Genomic DNA, 20,442 nt, shown 5'->3' with positions numbered 1-20,442 from the left:
CATGAACCCCTGAGTGATTTCACTGATACATTCAAATCTTACAAGAAAGGGCTATCTCTGCCAAACAGATACAAAGGAAAAGGAAGCTTGTAGGAATTGTGAGTTATCAAAAGCAAAAGGCAGAGGAGAGCAAGAACACCATCTGGCATAGTTTTTATATTTACTAAGGATATTACACGGAGAGTCAGTCTTCAAAGAAGCTCACTCGCTCAAAGATAAGAAACTCCAGTAGCCCTGGGAAATGCCCATCACATGCTGGGATAGCCTTTCTATAATCTGAGTCTTTCTTTGCCTGCTACATGCCCCATGAGACCATAAAGGCTTATGTAAACTACAGCTACTACAGAGTTTTTAGGTCTAGTTACTAAGATGTTATTTTTAGTATTAAATGTGAAGTCAAATATATAAAACCCACAGAAGCAGAACTTTTCTTCCAGAATCAGGGATGCTACTCTAACCTCCTCTTAACTCCTGGATGGCAGCAATATTCTTCAGAGAACTTCCTAAACCAGACCCGGGAACTACAGGTTTGTTTTATCCCATTTGATCCACGGGTTCGGCAAAGTTGGATATCCTATTCAGGATTGCCCCTTTGATGGTGTAGGCCTACAAAGCCCGAGTCAATGGTAAGGATCTTCCTGAGGAAACTGTAAAATAGACTCTGAACTCACGCTACTTTGCTATTAAGTAGCTATAAAATTTTATCATAGACACCAGAATGTGCTCGCCTACAAATTAAAAATAATGAGTCTTGTTTTATTTTGGTAATATCTTTAATTACCAAACACTGCATTTTCTTTGAGTTAGTATGTTACAGTTCACCCACATAAGATTAAATCTTTGATGATAACAGTACTATAAAACTTAACTTGATAATCAAAATACTTATTTTATCACTTATAGTGTAAGATACATTAAGGTAATGAACATTAATTTCATATCACCTGCAAAATATAAGGTAATATGGAAGGAAATATGATACAATATTATTGGTTTTGGAAAATGAGGAAGGGGGCAGTGCCTAAGAATATGGACGGTCTCTAGAGGGAAAAAATTCAAGCCAGATTTTCTGTTAAAGTTGGCAGAAAGGAACGGGTGGATTTTGGTCCAGCTAAACATATATTGGAATTTTAACCCACAAAGTTTCACTGTACTGCTTGAGTGGGGGCATTTAGACCATCCACTCCCTCTAAGGCTCAGAGAGCATCTTAGAAGAAAAGAAAGAAGCAAGGGAGGATGCAGTGTAATGCTATCTTCTGGGCATGGCATAGCCATTGCTAGTGTGATTTCCCAGCAAACTCAGGCTCCTGCTACTGAAAAACCCAGGGAAGAAGAAGTCATTAAGTTCAGTTGTGTAGTCACCGGTGAGTGTACCATACTCCTTTAGATATTTTCATACCCTTGGTCACACAGAAGGTTCTGTTCTAACTCAATGAAACACACACACATACATACACACACGTGCACATGTGTGTGAGCCTGCATGCTATGAACATGAAAGGGGACCTGAATGGGGGATTTGACACAGTGTAAGGGGGGTAAAGATTTAAAAAGTATGGGCTCAGAGTAATCAATCAGAATGCATTATTATATGCAGGCATGAAAATGCCAAAGAACAAACTTAATTAATAAAATAAAATACAGAGAGATCTGTTGTTAGAATGTGGGTTTTTGTTGTGGTGGTGTTTGGTATGGGTTTTGTTTGCTTTTGTTTTCAGAAGTGGGCACTAATTTATATTATGGTGCATGGAAGTGGGTATCCTCTGGGACAAGCATATAAAATGTAGATGTGGCCCTAAAATTGAGCATTGGAAAGAATATGAAAGACTGTACTGAGTATAAGAAAAAGTTTTGTTTGCCTGAAATGGTTCTTTAAAATATAGAGATGCTATTGGCTCTGAAAGTGATAACGAGTGAGCAGAGGCAGGTAGAGGAAAGGCAAATTTCCTTAGAACATACTTACGCATCAGAATCTACTGTAGAACATATGGGTGATGAAGACAATGCTGGTGATTACTGCCACAAAGGGGGGAGCTGGTTATTCTAAACCGAAGGGAAAGCGTCCTCAATGGACCGTTGCAGGAGTCAGAATGGCGTCCTACTGGTACCTGGACAGCAGGTGTTACAAATGATGAGGCTGTGCTCTTGAAATGTAGTGTTGAAGACACAGCCTGATTCCCTATGACCACTGGCCATTAAACACAGGACAAAACAGACAAGAGGAGAAAAAGGAGTTGGGTTGACATTGGAAACTCGTAGTGTTGAACAAATCATCTGACTCCTTGTTGCGTAGATAAATGTAAGAGACCTGGAAGTTGAAAGAACAAAAAGAGCTGGATGTGGTGATCTGGTGAGTTCTCAGCCTAGTTCGGTTGTGGAAGTATGGACATTCAGAGATGTGTGCAGCAAAAGAAACACGGAGGACATGGAACTTTCAATGGTTCTTTAGAAAATGCTCCCAATGAGAGTGTTCAGCTACCGCTTTGAAGGGGTAAAGATAAATACAAACCCTCTTCTGAAGCAGAAATATCTAGGAAACTTAAGGGTATGGACCCTTAGCCAAAAACAGAGATGATATTATCTAGGGAAGGCTAGTGGGAGAATGGCTCATCTAACTGAATGAACCCCTGTGATACACACAGGCATCCCAGGGCCATCTGTTGGGTTTGGCTTTGCTTCAGAAGAGACAAGCAGGAGTGAGAAGTCATGAGAGTCTAGGTCTATACTTTAAAATTCCTAACTCCATCTGTGCCCATAAGGAAGAGGCTATCCATGGAACATCCGGAAACCTGGTATGGTGGCACACACCTGAGTATTAGCACTGGTGATATGGAAACAGGAAGGTCAGTAGTTCAATATTATGTTTAGTCACCTAGTGAATTTAAAGCCAGCCTAGGCCACATGTCACATTATCTCCAAAAGGGGAAAAATAAAAGATGTCTTCTGGATCTTAGGTCCATGTGGGCCTAGGAATGCTACAGACTACTGACACATAACATGTCCAGTGAGCTCTGAGACAGGAGCATGTGTTCAGACTAGTTTTATAGTTAAAGGAATCTAGTTTACACAACAGTAGGGAGATTATATTCTGTCTTCAGAGAAATTATGGGGAAACTTTCAATTTTCAGAACATGAAGATCTCTATCTATCTATCTATCTATCTATCTATCTATCTATCTATCTATCTATCATCTGTCTATCTATCATCTATCTATCTATCTATCTCTATCTCTGAGAGACAGATAATTTTTTCTATGTATCCTTGAGTTGTTCTCAAAATTGTTGGTAAATTTTTACAGCAGAGTCACAATTGTCCTAGTAAAGGAAATAAATAAACAAACAAATAAACCTGTGGACAATAGGTCAGGAAAGTTAATGCAGGAGGTGCAATCTGAGAATAGTCATATAAAATGGAACAGCTACTGGCTGGAAAGAAAAAGTGCTTAGACCATATTCTGCACCAACATTAGCCACCAGAGGCTTGCAGCCAGAGAGTCATGCATAACTGTGTTATGGTCTTCTTAAATGTAGTTACATCTAGAAAAGCGGGCTTTCCTGCAGTTTCTCTGAAAGACCACGAGACACTAAACTTCGTCACACCATGGTTAGAATTTCTTTTATGGATCCTGTAGGATCCATTCTCTGGTTGACTTCATAGACATATGACTAGAGTGGGCATCCCAATAAATGACTTATATAAAGGAGGTTTTGCTTAAATAGAAATCACAACATTTAAAAAGTCTGTTGTATACTCAAAGCCCTTGATCCTGTTGTTTTTCCAATTATGCTATAGCAGCTATATACATGCATAGCATATACAGTAATTTGTCAAACAGTTCTGTTAGCAACGGTGGATTCAGACTTGGGAGAGAGAAGGTATATTGTTGAAAGGAATACATAGAATGTTCCACCCACCTTCTCTTTGATGTAGGTTTCCCTCAGTATGATATGAATATGCTTTATTACCACTGGTTAATAAAGAAGCTGATTCGGCCTATAGCAGGGCAGAGTATAATGAGACAGGTAGAGATATATAGAGAGAGTAGGCAGAGCCAAAAAATGCTGTGTAGCTGAGGAAGAAGAAAGATACCATAACAGAACCTTACCAGTAAGCCACAGCCTCATGGCAATACAGAGATTATTAGATACTGGTTAATTTAAGATGTAAAAATTAGTTAATAAAAAGCTGGAGCTAATAGGTCAAACAGTGTTGTAATTAATACAATTTCTGTGTGATTATTTGGGTCTTGGTGGCTGGGAAATGAAAGAGTAGTCTCTGCCTACAAAATGGTGCCCAAAGTGGGGCATGACTGCATCTACATAAAACCTGAGAGAGCTTGGGAAGGAATTATAGATACAAACGAATAGAGTTAAACACGGCTTCTTGGCGGTAGCATTTTCTCGGATGGGCTCTGTTTGCTGGCAAGGAGCAGAAGTGCCACTCCTTTTAAGAGGAGGGTTTCTGATTCAACATTAGCAGCAAAAACTGCAGCTTCTTTAAGTCTGGATTCCTGGTTCATGATGATGGCACAAATACCTCTGGCTCTTTCAAGAGGTTCTGGGTTTTGTGAGCAGTGTGCTGCTAGTTGCTTGATAGCAACATAGACTGGAGCTGGGGTGGTGAGCATGGCTTACAGAGCATGGCATTGAACATAACTTTGCTATGTTGGAATGGGTGGAGCAAACAGTTAGGGCTGCAGAGTTGGTCCTCGTCATGCTCACTTAGCATTTAAAAAATAAAAAGGCACTCCTGGTCAGAAAATGAATCCAGATATGCAATAAAGACAGATTCAGACAGAAATAAACCTCTGAATGGATCACAGTGTTGGCAAAATATACGCAGGCTTAGAAGAGAGAGGAAAAAGAGTATAGACAGTTATAACATAAATGAGTACTGACAGTCATAGATTATAGGAGTAAGATAATAAAATAAATACTAAAATGTAATAGAGTTAAAAATTAAGCCACATAAAAATGGAATATGCATAGGAAGTGTGGACTATGTTCATTATTGTGTTTTCTTCGAACTTTTTGACTGCAGAGAGACATTTGATTTGGGGGGATGCTAAGCTAAACCAATATATATATAGTATCTTGACTTCAAAATTTTAGTCTAAGGTTCTGCTTTTGTTTCCACAGAAGATGAGAAACTGTGTATTCCTTCTAGTCTAATATGGTTTGATGAAACAAGACCCCCCAAAAAAGGTCTCTGTGAACCTTAAAAATACTTCGCCCAACAAACAGCAGGAAGCAGTTTTGAGAAAACTATGCTCAAATTCCCAAAATGGTTGTTTATAAATGTTTTTTTTTTCATTTAAAGGGGGTTGACTATAAGTGATTAGTGATCACAGTCAATTTCTAAAAAACAAAAAATAAGGGAGATATGATATCAAGATGGATACTTTTCAATGGTATAGATCTTGGTCTATTGATAAAAATTTAAGATCAATTTTGTTATATGTATTTCTATTCTTGTTTAAGGTATTATGTTTAGACATCTCATTTAAAAATATAATATATAATTTAAAATTACAGGTTAATAGGTAGTCATTTATAATAGTTAAGTTTGTAGTCATGTTAGTTAGGTTTCCTAGATATATAGAGATATATTTCAGTTAGATACTCTTCAACACTTCAAAGACCTATGGAATATGGCATTTAAAATATTTTAGGAACTTAGGCTTTTCTCAAAAGTGAGATATGTCTGCTCCTGACAACACCAATTACTTCAGAAAGGTTTAGGGGCATTGAAAAAGCTTGTTATGAAATTTGCCTTCAATGTGACAAGGCTAGCCATTTGGGCAAGAAACTGCTCTTGCCTGGACTGCTTGATGGTATGCCATATGAACTAGACATGCAGGACCCACAGAAACGTGACCGCTGAAAATTCCAAAAGGCAGGATGATCCTTCAGGGTTCCTGGTTTTTAAAAGAAACAGCCAGACATTCTGCAGGATACAGAAGAAAGTGACTGAAAAACTGCCAAGATAAGCAAAATAGCCCTTCAAATTTCCTACTTCATGGAAAAGTCTGCCAGATACTATGGGCCTGTACACTGAAGATGGATGCTCCAGTGTTATAGAAAAACTTTGGGTGACTGTCCAGGCAGCAAGATTTCTCTGTCAATTTTAAAGTTTTGGAAGTTGCTTGCAATGCAGTTCCTGTTTAACTTAGGTAATATTATATTTTTTGGGGTCTTTGAAGAGTTGAAGACAGATAGTTATAGGTTTCCTTAGTTATGATAACAGATAAATTAGATACAAAACTTTAGACTCACAAAGTATCTGGCAGACCTTTCCATGAAGCAGGAAGGTCGAAAGGTTATTTTGCTTATCTTGGCAGTTTTCAGTCACTTTCTTCTGTATCCTGCACATCTATCATATGATAGATGATAGAGTATTTTTCTTAATTTGTCAAATGTAAATGGACTAATTATTGTAACTATAATTCTTGCTTGATAAATCTTTTCTGTATGTAATTTTACTATGTTAAAGCTAAACTATTCCTTTTATTTAGACAGCAAAGGGGAGATGATGTGGGATTCCCTTCTGTATGCTATGAATATGTTTTATTACCAGTGATTAACAAAGAAGCTGCATCGGCCTATAGCAGCACAGAATATAGTGAGGCTGGAAAAAAATATGTAGAGAGAGTAGATGGAGTCAGAGAGATACCATGTAGCTGCCAAAGGAGAAAGATGCCAGAACAGAATTTTACCTGGTAAGCCACAGCCTCATGGCAATACACAGATTAATAGAAATTGGTTAATTTAAGATGTAAGAGTTAGTTAATAAGAAGCCTGAATAGGCCAAACAGTGTTGTAATTAATATAGCTTCTGTGTGATAATTCAGGTCTGAGTGGCTGGGAAACAAAAGATTAGTCTCCACCTACATCTCCTATCATGTTTCACACTTTTGAAAAGACTGGCAGACTAAAGCAGCCAAGAAACAATCTCTCTCTCTCTCTCTCTCTCTCTCTCTCTCTCTCTCTCTCTCTCTCTCTCTCTCTCTCTCTTCCACACACACATCCCTACACACAATGGGGAAATCAATTGTACTTTACTTTAAATTCAACAGAAACTAATTCTTAGTTTTGACACTTTGAAACAGACAAGTGATCTCAGGACTTACCCTTCAGTATAAATTGTGAACAGTCAATTGAGATAGATTCTCAGGGGTCATTAAAATCATTGCTGATTTTAATCTTCTCATCCTCCCTATCTGAGATAGATGTTTAAGATTTGATCTTATTCAGATGGGCCTATGTGGGAGCATAGTGCTACAGCTTTCAGTAATCAAAGTACATATCACCTCATGATCATGGAAAACACTCTGACACAGTGACTTTTTCATCTATCAGCATTGGTACCATAATTGCACCACTTCAAAGCACAGACAAAATTACAAATCCAACATAACATCCCCCGTTGATTTTAATTGCATTGTAAAATGCTCAGGAATACCTTTGCTGCTCAGACTATGATGTTCACAGGATACTGACCTAGAGTTACATGCAGTAAAATCTAGATCCGATGAGTTTGTATACTCCAATGGGTAATTTCATGATTCTGGTAGTGAGTCCATTATTATTGTCACTAGAAGCAGTTTCCTCTGTGATTTAAGTTCTGCATCACCTTATGAATCAAAGATGAAATAGAACATGGGAGAAGGTACTTATTATAGTTTCTTTTCTGTTGCTGAAAGAAAATTGACCAAAAGTAATTTAGGAGAAGGAGGGAGCTATTTCAGCTTACAGGATATGGCACATCATTGAACGAGTCAGGGCAAACACTGAAGCAGAAAACATGGAGGAACCCTGCTTGCTGGCTCACAGACTCACATAGGCCAGGATCACTTGCCCAGGGAATGGTGCTGCCCACAGTGGGCTGAGCCTTCCTACATCAGTGAACAATTAAGACAATTCCCTACCAACATGGCCACAGGTCAATCTGACCTGGGAAATCTCTCTACTGAGATTGTCTTCCCATCATCTCTAGACTATATCAAGTTGATAGTTAAAACAAACTAGTACAGCATCTTTTGTGTTTATCACTGAATGAGTATTCACCTAGCATAACTTAGTAAATCAAAGAGTTATATGAAACTATAACAATGGCAGGGCAAACATCAATATTCATAATTTCAATTTTTCTTTAGATATATTATTACCTGATTCAGCTAAGCTATTTATTTGGTTTCTAACTCTTCTTTCACTCACTGATTGAAGAGGAAATTGGCAGTTAATATAGATATAGATTCTGAGGACATTGGTCACGTTAATTAATATGGTGTACTTTATCAAGGCTCATCATAATGACTGGAGGAACATTTAGAACCTTTTATTCTACAATACTGTCAGAGAAACAGCCAATTTGTGGGTGGCTTTTGGTTTTTTGGTAAGTCCTTGGTTTAACCGCAGTCCAGTCCTACGAAATATCATTACCACAATTTATAGCACTTGGCTATGCCAGATGCAGCTGAATCATTCATGTGACTACTCTGGATCATGCTATGTGGGTCCTTTAATGGCTATCATCTGTCATACTCCAGTGTCTAATACAGATTTTACAGCTGCACATAAACCAGGGGTTACAGAGTGGACTTTGTAGAGTTTTGAAGTAGCTGAGAAACTGATAAAGTCCTGAAGCAGCAAGAAAAGAAGATGTAATTATGATCCAGCCCCCTGCATACTGCCAATCATCTTGGGATGCTTCTGGAGGTGGAGTTATGACCCTGCCCCTTGCATTTTTCTATCGTCTTAGGATGTTTCCCCTCAGTATAGTGGGCTGGCTTGTCCCTGTTCTTCCTCCCTTTCATTCCCCACTGCTAAAGACAAGCATGAATGCAACATTGTCCATGAAGCAGAAAACAATCTAGGTAGCAAAACTTTGGCTTGAGTGACAGCCACTAACAGTGCCTGTCCGTATTGTGCCCATGGTGCAATGCTTGCATTCCTCCTTTGCAGGAAAGAGGCCACTGCTTCTGTGTGTTACTGATGTTTGGCATAGCCATCCCTACAAGGGAACTCTATCCCCTACAATTCAGCTCATCTAGATTATTCAGGGGGAACACAAATGAAAACCCAGGGTCACCTTCAGAAACATATGATCATTGCTCTCACGCTGCCAGCTCCAGGATAGCAAGTGCTTACAGACATTAATCAAATTCCCTTCAGCTGGCTCAAACGAAGTATATGTTTCTGCCTTGTATAATTCTTATTTTTGTTCTTTCTGCTTTACTCTCAGTTCATGCCTATCCTCACCATTCCTTACTTACAGCCTCACAGTCTTTGTTATCTATATGCTTCTGGTTCTTGCTGCAGCTTAAATTTCCCTTATGACACTCCTTTTTGAGGATACAAATGATACCATCCTTGAATGATCCTGGCACACCACACCTGTGCTGATGCCCCTCAGTCTTCTGTCAAGTCCATTACCCTCAGGTGTTTGAAACCTCCATTTCCTTCCAGGGGCTCTTCTTCTCAGCCATTGCCTACTACCTCTTCTCTGTTGAGCATGGGAGGACAGCAATGAAGCTGTGTCCTGCCCTTAGGTAGCTACATCAGGCCAGTGTTCCTCTGCAGCTCATTGTCTTGTGTGCCCCAGGATCATCATCCTCTGTTGAGGTTTTGAGCAGAGAAAAGGAAGACACTTCTTCTCCTTTGATCCTGTTATCTTGATTACCAAGGACTGGCTGTGTCAGAGGGTTTGCAAAGAATAGCTTCAATCCTGAGAGCACTTATACTCTTCCTTTTATGACCCTCTGGGCTTTGTGTAGAAACATGGCATAAATTGTCTTTTTAAAAAATTTATTTCAATGTTAAGTGTGTGTGTGTGTGGAGGGTACCTACGATAGCTAGAAGAGGGTGTCAGATCTAAACTCCAGTCCTTTCAAGAGAAGTGTATGCTCTTAACCACTGAGCCCTCTCTTCAACAGGAAATAAATTTCAGTATAAGCTACAGTGTTAATGCCACATTTAGAATACTCCCAGACTAGGGAGTAGCTGGTGTATCAAACTTATGTCCTAGATCAGTCAGTTACTGGCATGAGTTTTGTCTTAAGGTACTTCTTGCCAACAAATATTATCATTCACAACAACAACAACAACACACATATAGGCACACAGAGACACAGACACACACACACACACACTGTTAACGAAATATTCCATACATTTTTGCACTTATGCCCCAGACTGTTTTGAATTGCCGGCTGTAAGCAGTCCTCACATCTCTCAAAGCTGAATTCTATGACCTTTCTGCTACGTAGGGCTTGGCATTCAGAGGTGTTGGGATGGATGCTGTGATCCTATACAAACTTCTTTTTGCTTCATTTCCTTCTCCCATTAAAGGCTCCACTGCAGATGACAGTTTAATGTGTAGCTTAGTTCTCATATTATTCTTCTCACACCACCAAGCCTCTGCCAAAGTGTCCCCCTTTCCCAAAGGAGACTGCTCTCAATCCATTTGACATGATTCCAGTTAACCACTGGAGTGCAGTACAAAAGCCACTTTGCAAAAGGGTTGTCAGCTGCTGCAGAAGCATCCTCCTCTGGCTCCCAGGGGCACTGGAAGGTGTTGTACTCTTCCCCAAAGGGATAATTATGTCCGAATAGTATTTTTCTCATTAAACTGGATTTCCCTGCCAAATGGGATGGTCTTGGCATACACGATTTTATATTTCAGTTGAATTTGGAGACTATTAACTGGTGGCCAATGTTTATTAGGTGAATGGCAATGTGGGTGAAAAATGACTAAGGACACATCCTTGTTTACAAAGCAAGCCCATTTACTCATCATCATGAATAAGGTGAATACTACATCTCCTGACACCCTTCTGCCTTCTATGCCCTCATGGTATCACTGGTCAAGGCGCTATTGAGATCATGGGAAGCTTAAAGACTCTGTTTCGATGTTTGGAGTAGTCCAGCTTCAAGCTTCCATCACACCATAAGCATGACAAAATTTTGAGGCATGAGGAACAACCAAAGATGTGCTTGGAAGAAAAGACAATAAGTTACTCAAGGATAAATGTAAGAGCAGTGAATAACTAGAGGAGTCCACAGTTATATGTAAAATGATTAGTAGATGAGTTAGGAGTGGGCGCCTTGGGAAGGCACCAGAAAGTAGATGCTCAATGAGAGAACTGAGTCAGTGTGTGAAATCTATGCTTTCCCCACTTCCATGGAGAACAGGCAGGGTGACTCAGGGTCAAGGCTCACAAGCAGGGAGACAGCCAGGTGAGGTTATGGTGTCATTGGTATTGATAGATATCAATAAACAAAACCTCAGCAAATGTAGAGTCTACTGATATAAAATCTGTGGTATCAGGGCATTGTGACAAAATGCACTGTTATGCTCTAAGCAGAATATGCTATGAACATTTAGAGTATAAATTATAATATAAATTTAATCTACTTAAGAGAACCATTTTCATGTGCCTCTGAGTACACTTGAATTACTGATTACATAAAAATAGTTATTAATTTTCCTCGTTAAAAAGTGACCAAGTAGTTGAGAATGACAGTACATTAAACATGAATCCTAGCACTTCAGAGATGGGGCAGGAAGGTCAAGAATTCAAGGTCATCCTTTGTCACATAGCAAATTCAAGGACAGACTGACAAATAGGAAACCCTTTCTCAAAAAAAAATCAATACAAATGAGTAAAGTTTGCTCCCTCTAAACATTACCAGTTTAGAATTTATTAACTTACTTTAACTTGTTTGCACATATTTATTAGTGCGTGAACACGATCATGTTGCTGCATGTGTATGGAGGTACATGACCATTTGCAGGAGTTGGTTTTCTTCTTCCACATGTAGGTTCCAGAGATTGAACTCAGATCACCAAGTTTGGTTGTAAGCATCTTTACCCACTGAGCCATCTCACTGGACTTAACATATTTTAAATTATAAATGGATCTATAAGAAACAGGAATAGCCTGTGGTGGTGGCGCACGCCTTTAATCCCAGCACTTGGGAGGCAGAGGCAGGCGGATCTCTGGGAGTTCGAGGCTAGCCTGGTCTACAAGAGCTAGTTCCAGGACAGGCACCAAAGCTACAGAGAAACCCTGTCTCGAACCTCCCTCACCCCCCCCCCCAAAAAAAAAGAAACAGGAATAGATTTCTTGAAAAATGATCATTTTCCCTTTAATGCAGAATGGTCTTCTAATACCCATTGGTAAATTCGGACTATTTATTTTTAATAAATACATATTATGTATATTATATGAATGTATGTATATTTTGAGCAACTGCTCAACTTTAAGACTAACTGAGGGTGTATGTAAAAGAACTAAGTAAGTTTAGGTTGCCCTTAAAGTTGCTAAAACTGTGATGAAAATTTTTAATATTTGTGAAAAACAACAATAACATGAAAAGTAAAAGCAAAAAGTTTGGGCTACTGGGGAATACAAAAGGAATGAAGATTTTCCCAATTCATTTCATTTATTTATTCTTGGAATTCTAAAATTTAACTTTACAATCCAGGTAGAATAAAAAGACAAAACACTCTCTATCCTCAATGTTTATAATCAGGAGTAGGACTGAGTAGAAAAGACTGCAGATGTAACAGGGACAGAATGACCATGCAGAATATTGATGTGTTTCTGTCTAGTCTCTGGATAGTCTGAAGAGATAGCCATTTGTTGAACAGAAGCGACGTCTCTTCCACCATGCCTGACTCCCACAAGGCACACAAGACAAGAGAAAAAAAGGAGCAAGGAGGATTCTGGGAATTATTAGCTTATAAGACTGACAGGGCAAGGGGTGGGTAGTGATCTTCGAGCCACCTGTCCTACATCTCTGATCAAACCTGACAAAAGCAACTTGCAGAAGGAAAGTGTACTTTGGCTCAGTTCCGAGGTGCAATCTGGCATGACCACAGTGGCTTGACCACACTGGTCACCACATCTATTTTTTTCCTAATAAATGTTTTATAACTTTATAAATAATACAATTCCAAATTTCCACTTCCTCCCCTCCTCTCACTTGCCTCCCATTCCCCCACTCACCCTCCCTGCTCCAGTCCTAAGAGAGGGCATGGTACCCTGTGGGAAGTCCAAGGCCCTACCCCCTCCATCCAGGCTTAGGAAGGTATGTATCCAAATAGAATAGGATCCCAAAAAGCCAGTGCCTGGAGTAGAGACAAATCCCAATGCCATTATCATTGGCTTCTCAGTCAGCCTTCATTGTCAGCCACATTCAGAGGGTCCAGTTTGATCCCATGCTCGTATAGTCCCAATCCAGCTGGATTTGGTGAGCTCCCATTAGTTCAGGCACACTGTCTCAGTGGGTGGACCAACGCCTCCGGGTCCTGACTTCCTTGCTCATATTCTCCCTCCTTCTGCTCTTCAACTGGACCTTGGGAGTTCAGTTCAGTGCTCCGATGTGGGTCTCTGTCTCTACCTCTATCGGTCTTTGGGTGAAGGTTCTATGGTGATATTCAAGATAGTCATCAGTCGGCTTCGATCTCAGGTCATCATGGCGGGCATACCAGCTGTTGCAGCATCAAGCAAGTGGCTGGATGGTTTTCAAAAATGGTATTATAATGCTGCTGGATTCAACAAACTGGGTTTAATGCGAGATGATACACTACATGAGACTGAAGATGTGAAAGAAGCCATAAGAAGGCTTCCTGAGCATCTTTATAATGACAAAATGTTTCGAATTAAGAGAGCCTTGGACCTGAGCATGCAGCATCAGATCTTGCCTAAGGAGCAGTGGACAAAATATGAGGAGGACAAATTCTACCTTAAACCCTATCTGAAAGAAGTTATTCAGGAAAGAAAAGAGAAAGAAGAATGGGCAAAGAAGTGATCTGTGGTTGAGATCTGTGGATGTGCCTGGTCTCAGCCTATTTTTATGAAGTTGTTTCAACCTGAATCACAATTTAAGAATTATTTGTTCTGCAGATGCCTCACTTTAAATAAATGTGTATTGAAGCCATTCTTGGAAAAAAAAAAGATAGTCATCAGTCTGACTACGGGACAAGGCCAGTTCAGGCACCTTCTCCTCCACTTCCCAAGGTCCTAGCTGGGGACATCCCCGTGGACACCTGGGAACCCCTCCAGAGCCAAGCCTCTTGCCAACCCCACAATACCTCCCTTAATTAAGATATCTTCTTCCCTGCCCCCATATCTGTCCTTCCTCCATCTCAACCATCTCACCCCCCAAGCTCTCCCCAACCATCCCCTTCTCCGTTCTCTCTCCCCCTCTCCCCTTCACCCCACCCCACTCCCACCCCCATGCTCCCAACTTTTGCCCGGCAATCTTGTCTGCTTCCAGTTTCCAGGAGGATCTATATATGTTTTTCCTTGGACTCACCTTATTACTTAGCTTCTCTAGGATGGCGAACTATAGCCTCAAGGTCCTTTGTTTATGGCTAGAATCCACTAATAAGTGAGTACATACCATATTCATATTTTTGGGTCTGGGCTATCTCACTCAGAATAGTGTTTTCTATTTCCATCCATTTGCATGTACAATTCAAGATGTCATTGTTTTTTACCGCCGAGTAGTACTCTAATGTGTAGATGTGCCATACTTTCTTTATCCATTCTTCCATTAAGGGGCATCTAGGTTGATTCCAGGTTCTGATTATTACAAATAAAGAGTGCTGCTATGATCAGCTTCTTTTCTTGTCTTTATTTAGCCCATAACCCTAACCCACGGAGTATTGTCCACCTTAGTTACCATAATCTAGATAATCCCTTGTGCCCAGAGGCTGTTCTCCTAGGTTACTCCAGATTCTACCAATCTGCAAAAAAAAAACTGTCATCATCACAGGTTAGTTGGCAGGCAAAACTGGCAATAGGCTATAGAATCACTTAACTGGCCTGATAGAGAGCACACAGTTCCTTCTGGGTTTTTACTGGAGCAATTTGAGAAAGTTGAAATCTCGTCAGACTCTTAGGCCTTGCCCAGTTCCTTCACAATTCACAGTCATCTGGATCACCACAGTCCTTTGCCTAAGTTGCCCCTCACATACCTGCTATGAACTTAGGGGACTGAGGACAGCATCTGAGAAACAAACGTTAGCAAGGAATGCTAGTTTTAGTTGCTTTGGTACATTGAGTCATACATGCACAGGTTCCGCACACCCATTCTTTTCTATATTTCCCTCAGAATATTCAGGTTTTTTCTATTTTCCCTAGTATTTATCCAAACTATCAAAGAGGAAGGAATATTCTCATCAGTAGGTTCACCTAATTCCTCCTTGGGGAAATTCCATTTCTTCCTCCAGGCTGGACTTACATAACACCTCATCTCTTACCCAAAGGAAGACAGGTCTTGTTAACCTTTGTGGATGCCATAAAAGTCATTTTTAGTTGGCAAAATATGGTGATCCGTGTTTTTTATGGTTTATAATCTGAAAGAAGTAATGTTGATATCACTAGGAATACAAGGGGCACCTTAATGAGCAGTTGCTGTTTGTTTTCAACCAAGGATGAAAAGGTGAGTTTTATTATTAAAGAATATTTGAATATAGTGAATGATTTGATGGACCATAGTTCATGTGTTCCCATGGTAACTTTACTCTGGCCCATTGGACACATTTTGTCTTCCGTACAGTTCAGTATCATTACTGTGGACTCAGTCTTTTCCTTTCTGCTTAGTCTAATTGCTCCCCAATTCTAATCTGTTCACATCAATGGGTCTTCACACAAAGGCTATCACTTCTAGGCTGGGCTCTGCTTGTCTTTGTTTTTCAGGTCACTTAAGGGCCATTTAACAGTCCTCATTTCTTTATGAAGGGATTTGCACTTTTTATGTGGTGACAGCTAGTTGTCTCACAAACTTCTTAAAATGCCTTCTAAATTATGAAATTCTTTGATTTTTTCCTTATCTTATTGCCTATTGGGTCTCCAATTCCAAGAATCAAGGGCATTCACTGGACTGTGCTACTCTGTATGCATTGTTTTACTCAATAATCTCAAGAATACAATTCTAGCCAGGTGAGATGGCATAGGCACTATCGTCCTATGTACCAGTAAGGTTGAACAGGCAGAACACTTAAGGAGCTTAAGGCCAATCTGAGCAATGTGGTGGTGACACTCCCTTTCATAAACAGCAAACAATGGGGTCCTGGTACTGACAAAGCTAAAGAGATATGGGGGTGGTCTTCAAATGGTTTCAATGAAGGCTTTATCCACAGCAGAGGCTTCATGTAAAATATGACCAGAGGTGATGCCAGAGCACTGAATTTTTCCAAAGTTAGAGGTGAAAAGGAGGAAGCAAAGGATAGAATGGGTACAAATGTAGACTGGAGACCAGGGTATCATGAAGCATGAGAAAGAAGGGAAAGGAACCCAAGCAATGGATGTTGATGAAAGGATCAAAGTCACATGGAATTAGGAGAAAGAAATCATCTTCAGAGTTGAGGAAAGAAACCTAATTGAATGTTTATCCTGACTCAAGTCACATTTCCAATGCTAGTGTCAACTTATTGTCTTAAAAACTAAATGATTAAATAAATGAAAGTTGATCCCCTGAAGATGTGGTAATGTAATTAATTGATATTGGTAAGGCTAAAAGATGATTATTACTGCCTGGAAGTGCATGCACAAAAACAGTTGCTTGTCATATTGTTCAAAGTGTTGAATGAATATTTGAAGCATATTTGCACAAGAAATTTCCATTCAATGAAAAGAGAAAGTCTGGAATTAGATAGAACATTTGGACCCAGATAGGTTTAAGAAGAACATAGGAAATCATTATAAACACAGGCAGTTATATGTGATTATGTGATCTATTCAGGAAAGCAGAAATGTTCAAATATCTTGGTTCTTTAAAAAGCCCGTTATGACTTCTGAGTTGTAAAGGAATTGAATAATGTACTTGAATACCAGCTCTTATTCCCAGAAGATGAATGCCCAATAAACCATCTTGCTCTAATATTACCTATTAGCTTTAGCTGTCTAATCATTCACTCCGAAGTTTTTGCACATCTATTCTGTCTAGTAGTCAGGATTGATGAGACACTATACCAATATTCATGAATTCTATATCCTAGAGGCAGGCAGAAAAGAACAAGTAAGCACATGAAATTCCTGCTCTGTGTTAATTGTGAAAACAAACAACCAAACATGCATACACACACATACACAAACAAAACACAACAAAAGCCAAGTAGGGGACAATGGTACAGAAGACCTGAATGGAGCAATGGGACAGATGCTTTAACCAGACCTCCAGGGGTGCATTCTTGGAAAAGCAACAAGACATACACTGAGGAAAGGAGAAACCATTCGAAGAACATGGGAAACTGCATTCCACAAAAAGGAAACTACCTAATGAATGACCATAATACTAAAACAAAATTGGACTTATTTTAGGAGAAGAAGCCATGTAAAACTTTAGGCTCCAGAGTGATCTGATGTGATTTTTAAAAAAAAAAAAAATAGTTTTTTTTTTAAGTGCCTTGACTTCTGCAAAGGGAATATATCAGAGAGAAGGCAAGAGTCAAAGCAAGAATCCCAATTTGGAAGCTGTTGATGGGATAGAAAAAAAAAACAGAATGGAGAGATTCAAAAGAAATGTTGGAAGTGATATTGACAGGACTTATTGAAGTGTAGGATGTGATAGCTGAGAAAAAGTGTCATGCCAGAGGCGATCAGAGAGAAAATTCAGGCGCTGGTTCAAGTCTAGGGGAACAGTATTCACTGGGTTTGGGGTATCCAGATGACACTCAAGTGATGATACAAAAAGTGCCCGGTGAGGTTGAAGAATACTTCCTTGCAATAATGAAGTGACTTGCAGCTACTTGTAAAAAGAGGACATGAGAAACCGGACACGACCCACTTCAGCATCAAGAACACACAGTTAACTTTCTTCTGAATCAATCTGGAGAAGTTTCTCGTTTGAAATGCTCCAGAGCAGAATAAAGTTTCCTTTGGACAAATTCGCAAAGTTAAAGCATGTAGCCAAAAGCCTAGCTGCTCACTGACCTGCAATGCTTTCAAGATGCAATTGGTGAATGACCACACTCAACAGTACTTTCATCTAAGGCGGAGAAAGACCGCTCTTGACTTGTATTGAATTTTAACTTCATCCAAACTAGATTTATCTTTATGGGACAAGTACGTTTATATAGTAAAGGTTTTATTATGGCTTTTTCTTTTAGCCTTTAGCTTGGCTTTATTCATTAGAGAGAAAAAATTAAGAGTAAGTCTCTGAATTGTACCTTTGATGAAGCCAGTCACTGGAAATAAAAGACTAAATGCATTGGCTTTTCGAGCCACAGAAGCTGGCTCTGTTTTCATTTTCTCTCAAAAGCTTTAACGTCATTTCCTTGAACAAAATAACAAAATTAACCAGCTTTGCACTTTGAGTGCCTTTCTCGGGACCTTTTATGAGGATTTTTTCCAAAGGGTCCATTAAGCCAACATTGTACTTTCACATCTATATTTTAAGTTGTGCTTTCCTTTTTATTTTTCACAGACAATTTAGTAAGTGAGTACAAATTAGTCAGATGCTATTTCTAGCTTAACTCCTAATACCGAAAACTTCTTAAACTAATAGGACTTTTGTGAATTAGTAATGAATATAGGGAAAGATGATAAGCTTCCCCTCATCTCTTCTACACATTCACACACTTTGGGGGGGACAGAAGAAAACATTATTCTTGATGCACATATAAAAGTATTCGCCGGGCGGTGGTGGCGCATGCCTTTAATCCCAGCACTCGGGAGGCAGAGGCAGGCGGATCTCTGTGAGTTCGAGACCAGCCTGGTCTACAGAGCTAGTTCCAGGACAGGCTCCAAAACCACAGAGAAACCCTGTCTCGAAAAAAACAAAAAACAAAAAAAGTATTTGAATCTCCTATGTCAGGTCTAGCTTGTGGTCTAATGGGTCTTTTAATAACCACTAGTATGTATCAAAGATGGTAATTCACATGCTATCCCAGAGAGGTAGGTACTATCTTTACCTTCCATATGTGATAAGAAAGATTCATTTTCTGTGCAAATAGATGGAGTTGGATTTAAATTATTTTTCTTCCCTTGTAGCCTTTTCTACTATTACTTATCTGCCTTTAGGGGTGAGGGTTAGATCCGAGAAAAAGCATGCAGGAGAGGCCATCACTGATGAGAGATGATCAAGGAAAACTGTTCTGGTGCAGCAGTGGGAAATCCATCAGGATTTCCAAATTTGAAATTCCTCTGTGGTAATGGGAGCTGGCATTTCTTTATTTCTAGTTTCTGCTGATGACTGCCGCACTCCAAACTCTCTGTCCCTTATAGTTGAAGATGGGCAGGCCAGTGAACTAGGGGATAGAAATCTCATTATTTTAAGCATATCTTTTTTTAGGAGCAATTCTAGGATGTGTTCCAGAAAAATGAGGGAGAAATTCTAGAAAGAAGAAAATAGGATTTTCAGGAGATAAGAGGAGTCCTGTTTGCTTTAGGATGTTAAAAAAAACACTTGGCTTTTTGTGACCAGTGTTGGTGGCTGCCTCTGCTGTTGCTATGCATCTAGCATTCTTGTTCTAGTAAGAGACAATCACCCTACTGCTGTTTCTTCTCCTATGTCAGACCTAACAAGAGATACCCTTATAAGTGTTCCCTAAAAAATAATAATAAATACTTTTGTTTCTCCTCCTCATTACCCCTGAAGGCTTGCCATCCTCCAATAGAGTGTTTGTGAAGAGAGAGGCCTGTCTGCTCAGAATACCCTGCCTGTTCTCTGTTTAAGACTTCATTTCTGTGACTTCCATCTTTCCTACCCTTGACATATAATGAAATTTCAGTTCCTAAAACATTACTTTTCTTTAAAATATGGGAAACCTATCAATATTGGACACACTTCTTTGGCAATAGCCAGATCAGAGCTGAGCAGCATTAACTTCTTTTTAGTCCCCAAATTACTTCAAAATTATAAAAACCTCCACTTGTCTAAACTGTTTTCAAACAAAAACATTTTATTCATCTGTTTTAAGACAGCTCCTCTTACACGTCTGAGTTGATAACCCATGCCTGCATCTCTAAACCACACAATACAATGTATCACCTTTCAGATAGGTAAGACTGAGCTTGGGATACAAAATTCCATATTATTAATGAATATGTGAATGAAAAGGGAAATTTACAATCAAGATAATGTCTCACAGATCTTGTCACAAACAATGGAAGAACGTATACTTTGAAAGATTAAATATTGGCTCTGAATAAGTGACTGAAGTCAGGTTTAGAATTCAGGACTATCTATTCCAAAGTCCACATCATTCTCATTACATGACAAAAAAATTAAATTATTAAACAAAATGGAGGTCAACATAGTTTTGAGAAAAGTATCTCATTAATTTTATTTCTCAGTATTTTAACTATTAAAAAATTCAAGTAGGTCATGTACCAAAAGTTGAACAGATTGTCATTGTTTGTGTCTTATTTAAACTGCTCCCACCAATTATTGACAAGAAAAACATATTATATTGTAAAATATAAT

General features: G+C 39.3%; 1 protein-coding gene and 1 pseudogene across 2 annotated transcripts in view; both read left to right on the top strand.

Moving 5' to 3' along the window:
* Kcnn2 (potassium calcium-activated channel subfamily N member 2) overlaps positions 1-20,442 on the top strand; it is a 350,618-nt gene that overhangs the window by 193,192 nt on the left and 136,984 nt on the right. The window lies entirely within an intron of this gene.
* On the top strand, positions 13,470-13,947 carry LOC142848657 (cytochrome b-c1 complex subunit 7 pseudogene; annotated as a pseudogene).

The sequence above is a fragment of the Microtus pennsylvanicus genome, chromosome 4 (assembly GCF_037038515.1).
Source record: "Microtus pennsylvanicus isolate mMicPen1 chromosome 4, mMicPen1.hap1, whole genome shotgun sequence".
Classification (NCBI taxonomy): Eukaryota; Metazoa; Chordata; class Mammalia; order Rodentia; family Cricetidae; genus Microtus; species Microtus pennsylvanicus.
Note: the sequence above shows the minus strand (reverse complement) of the source record. Positions and strands in the feature narration are given on the sequence as shown.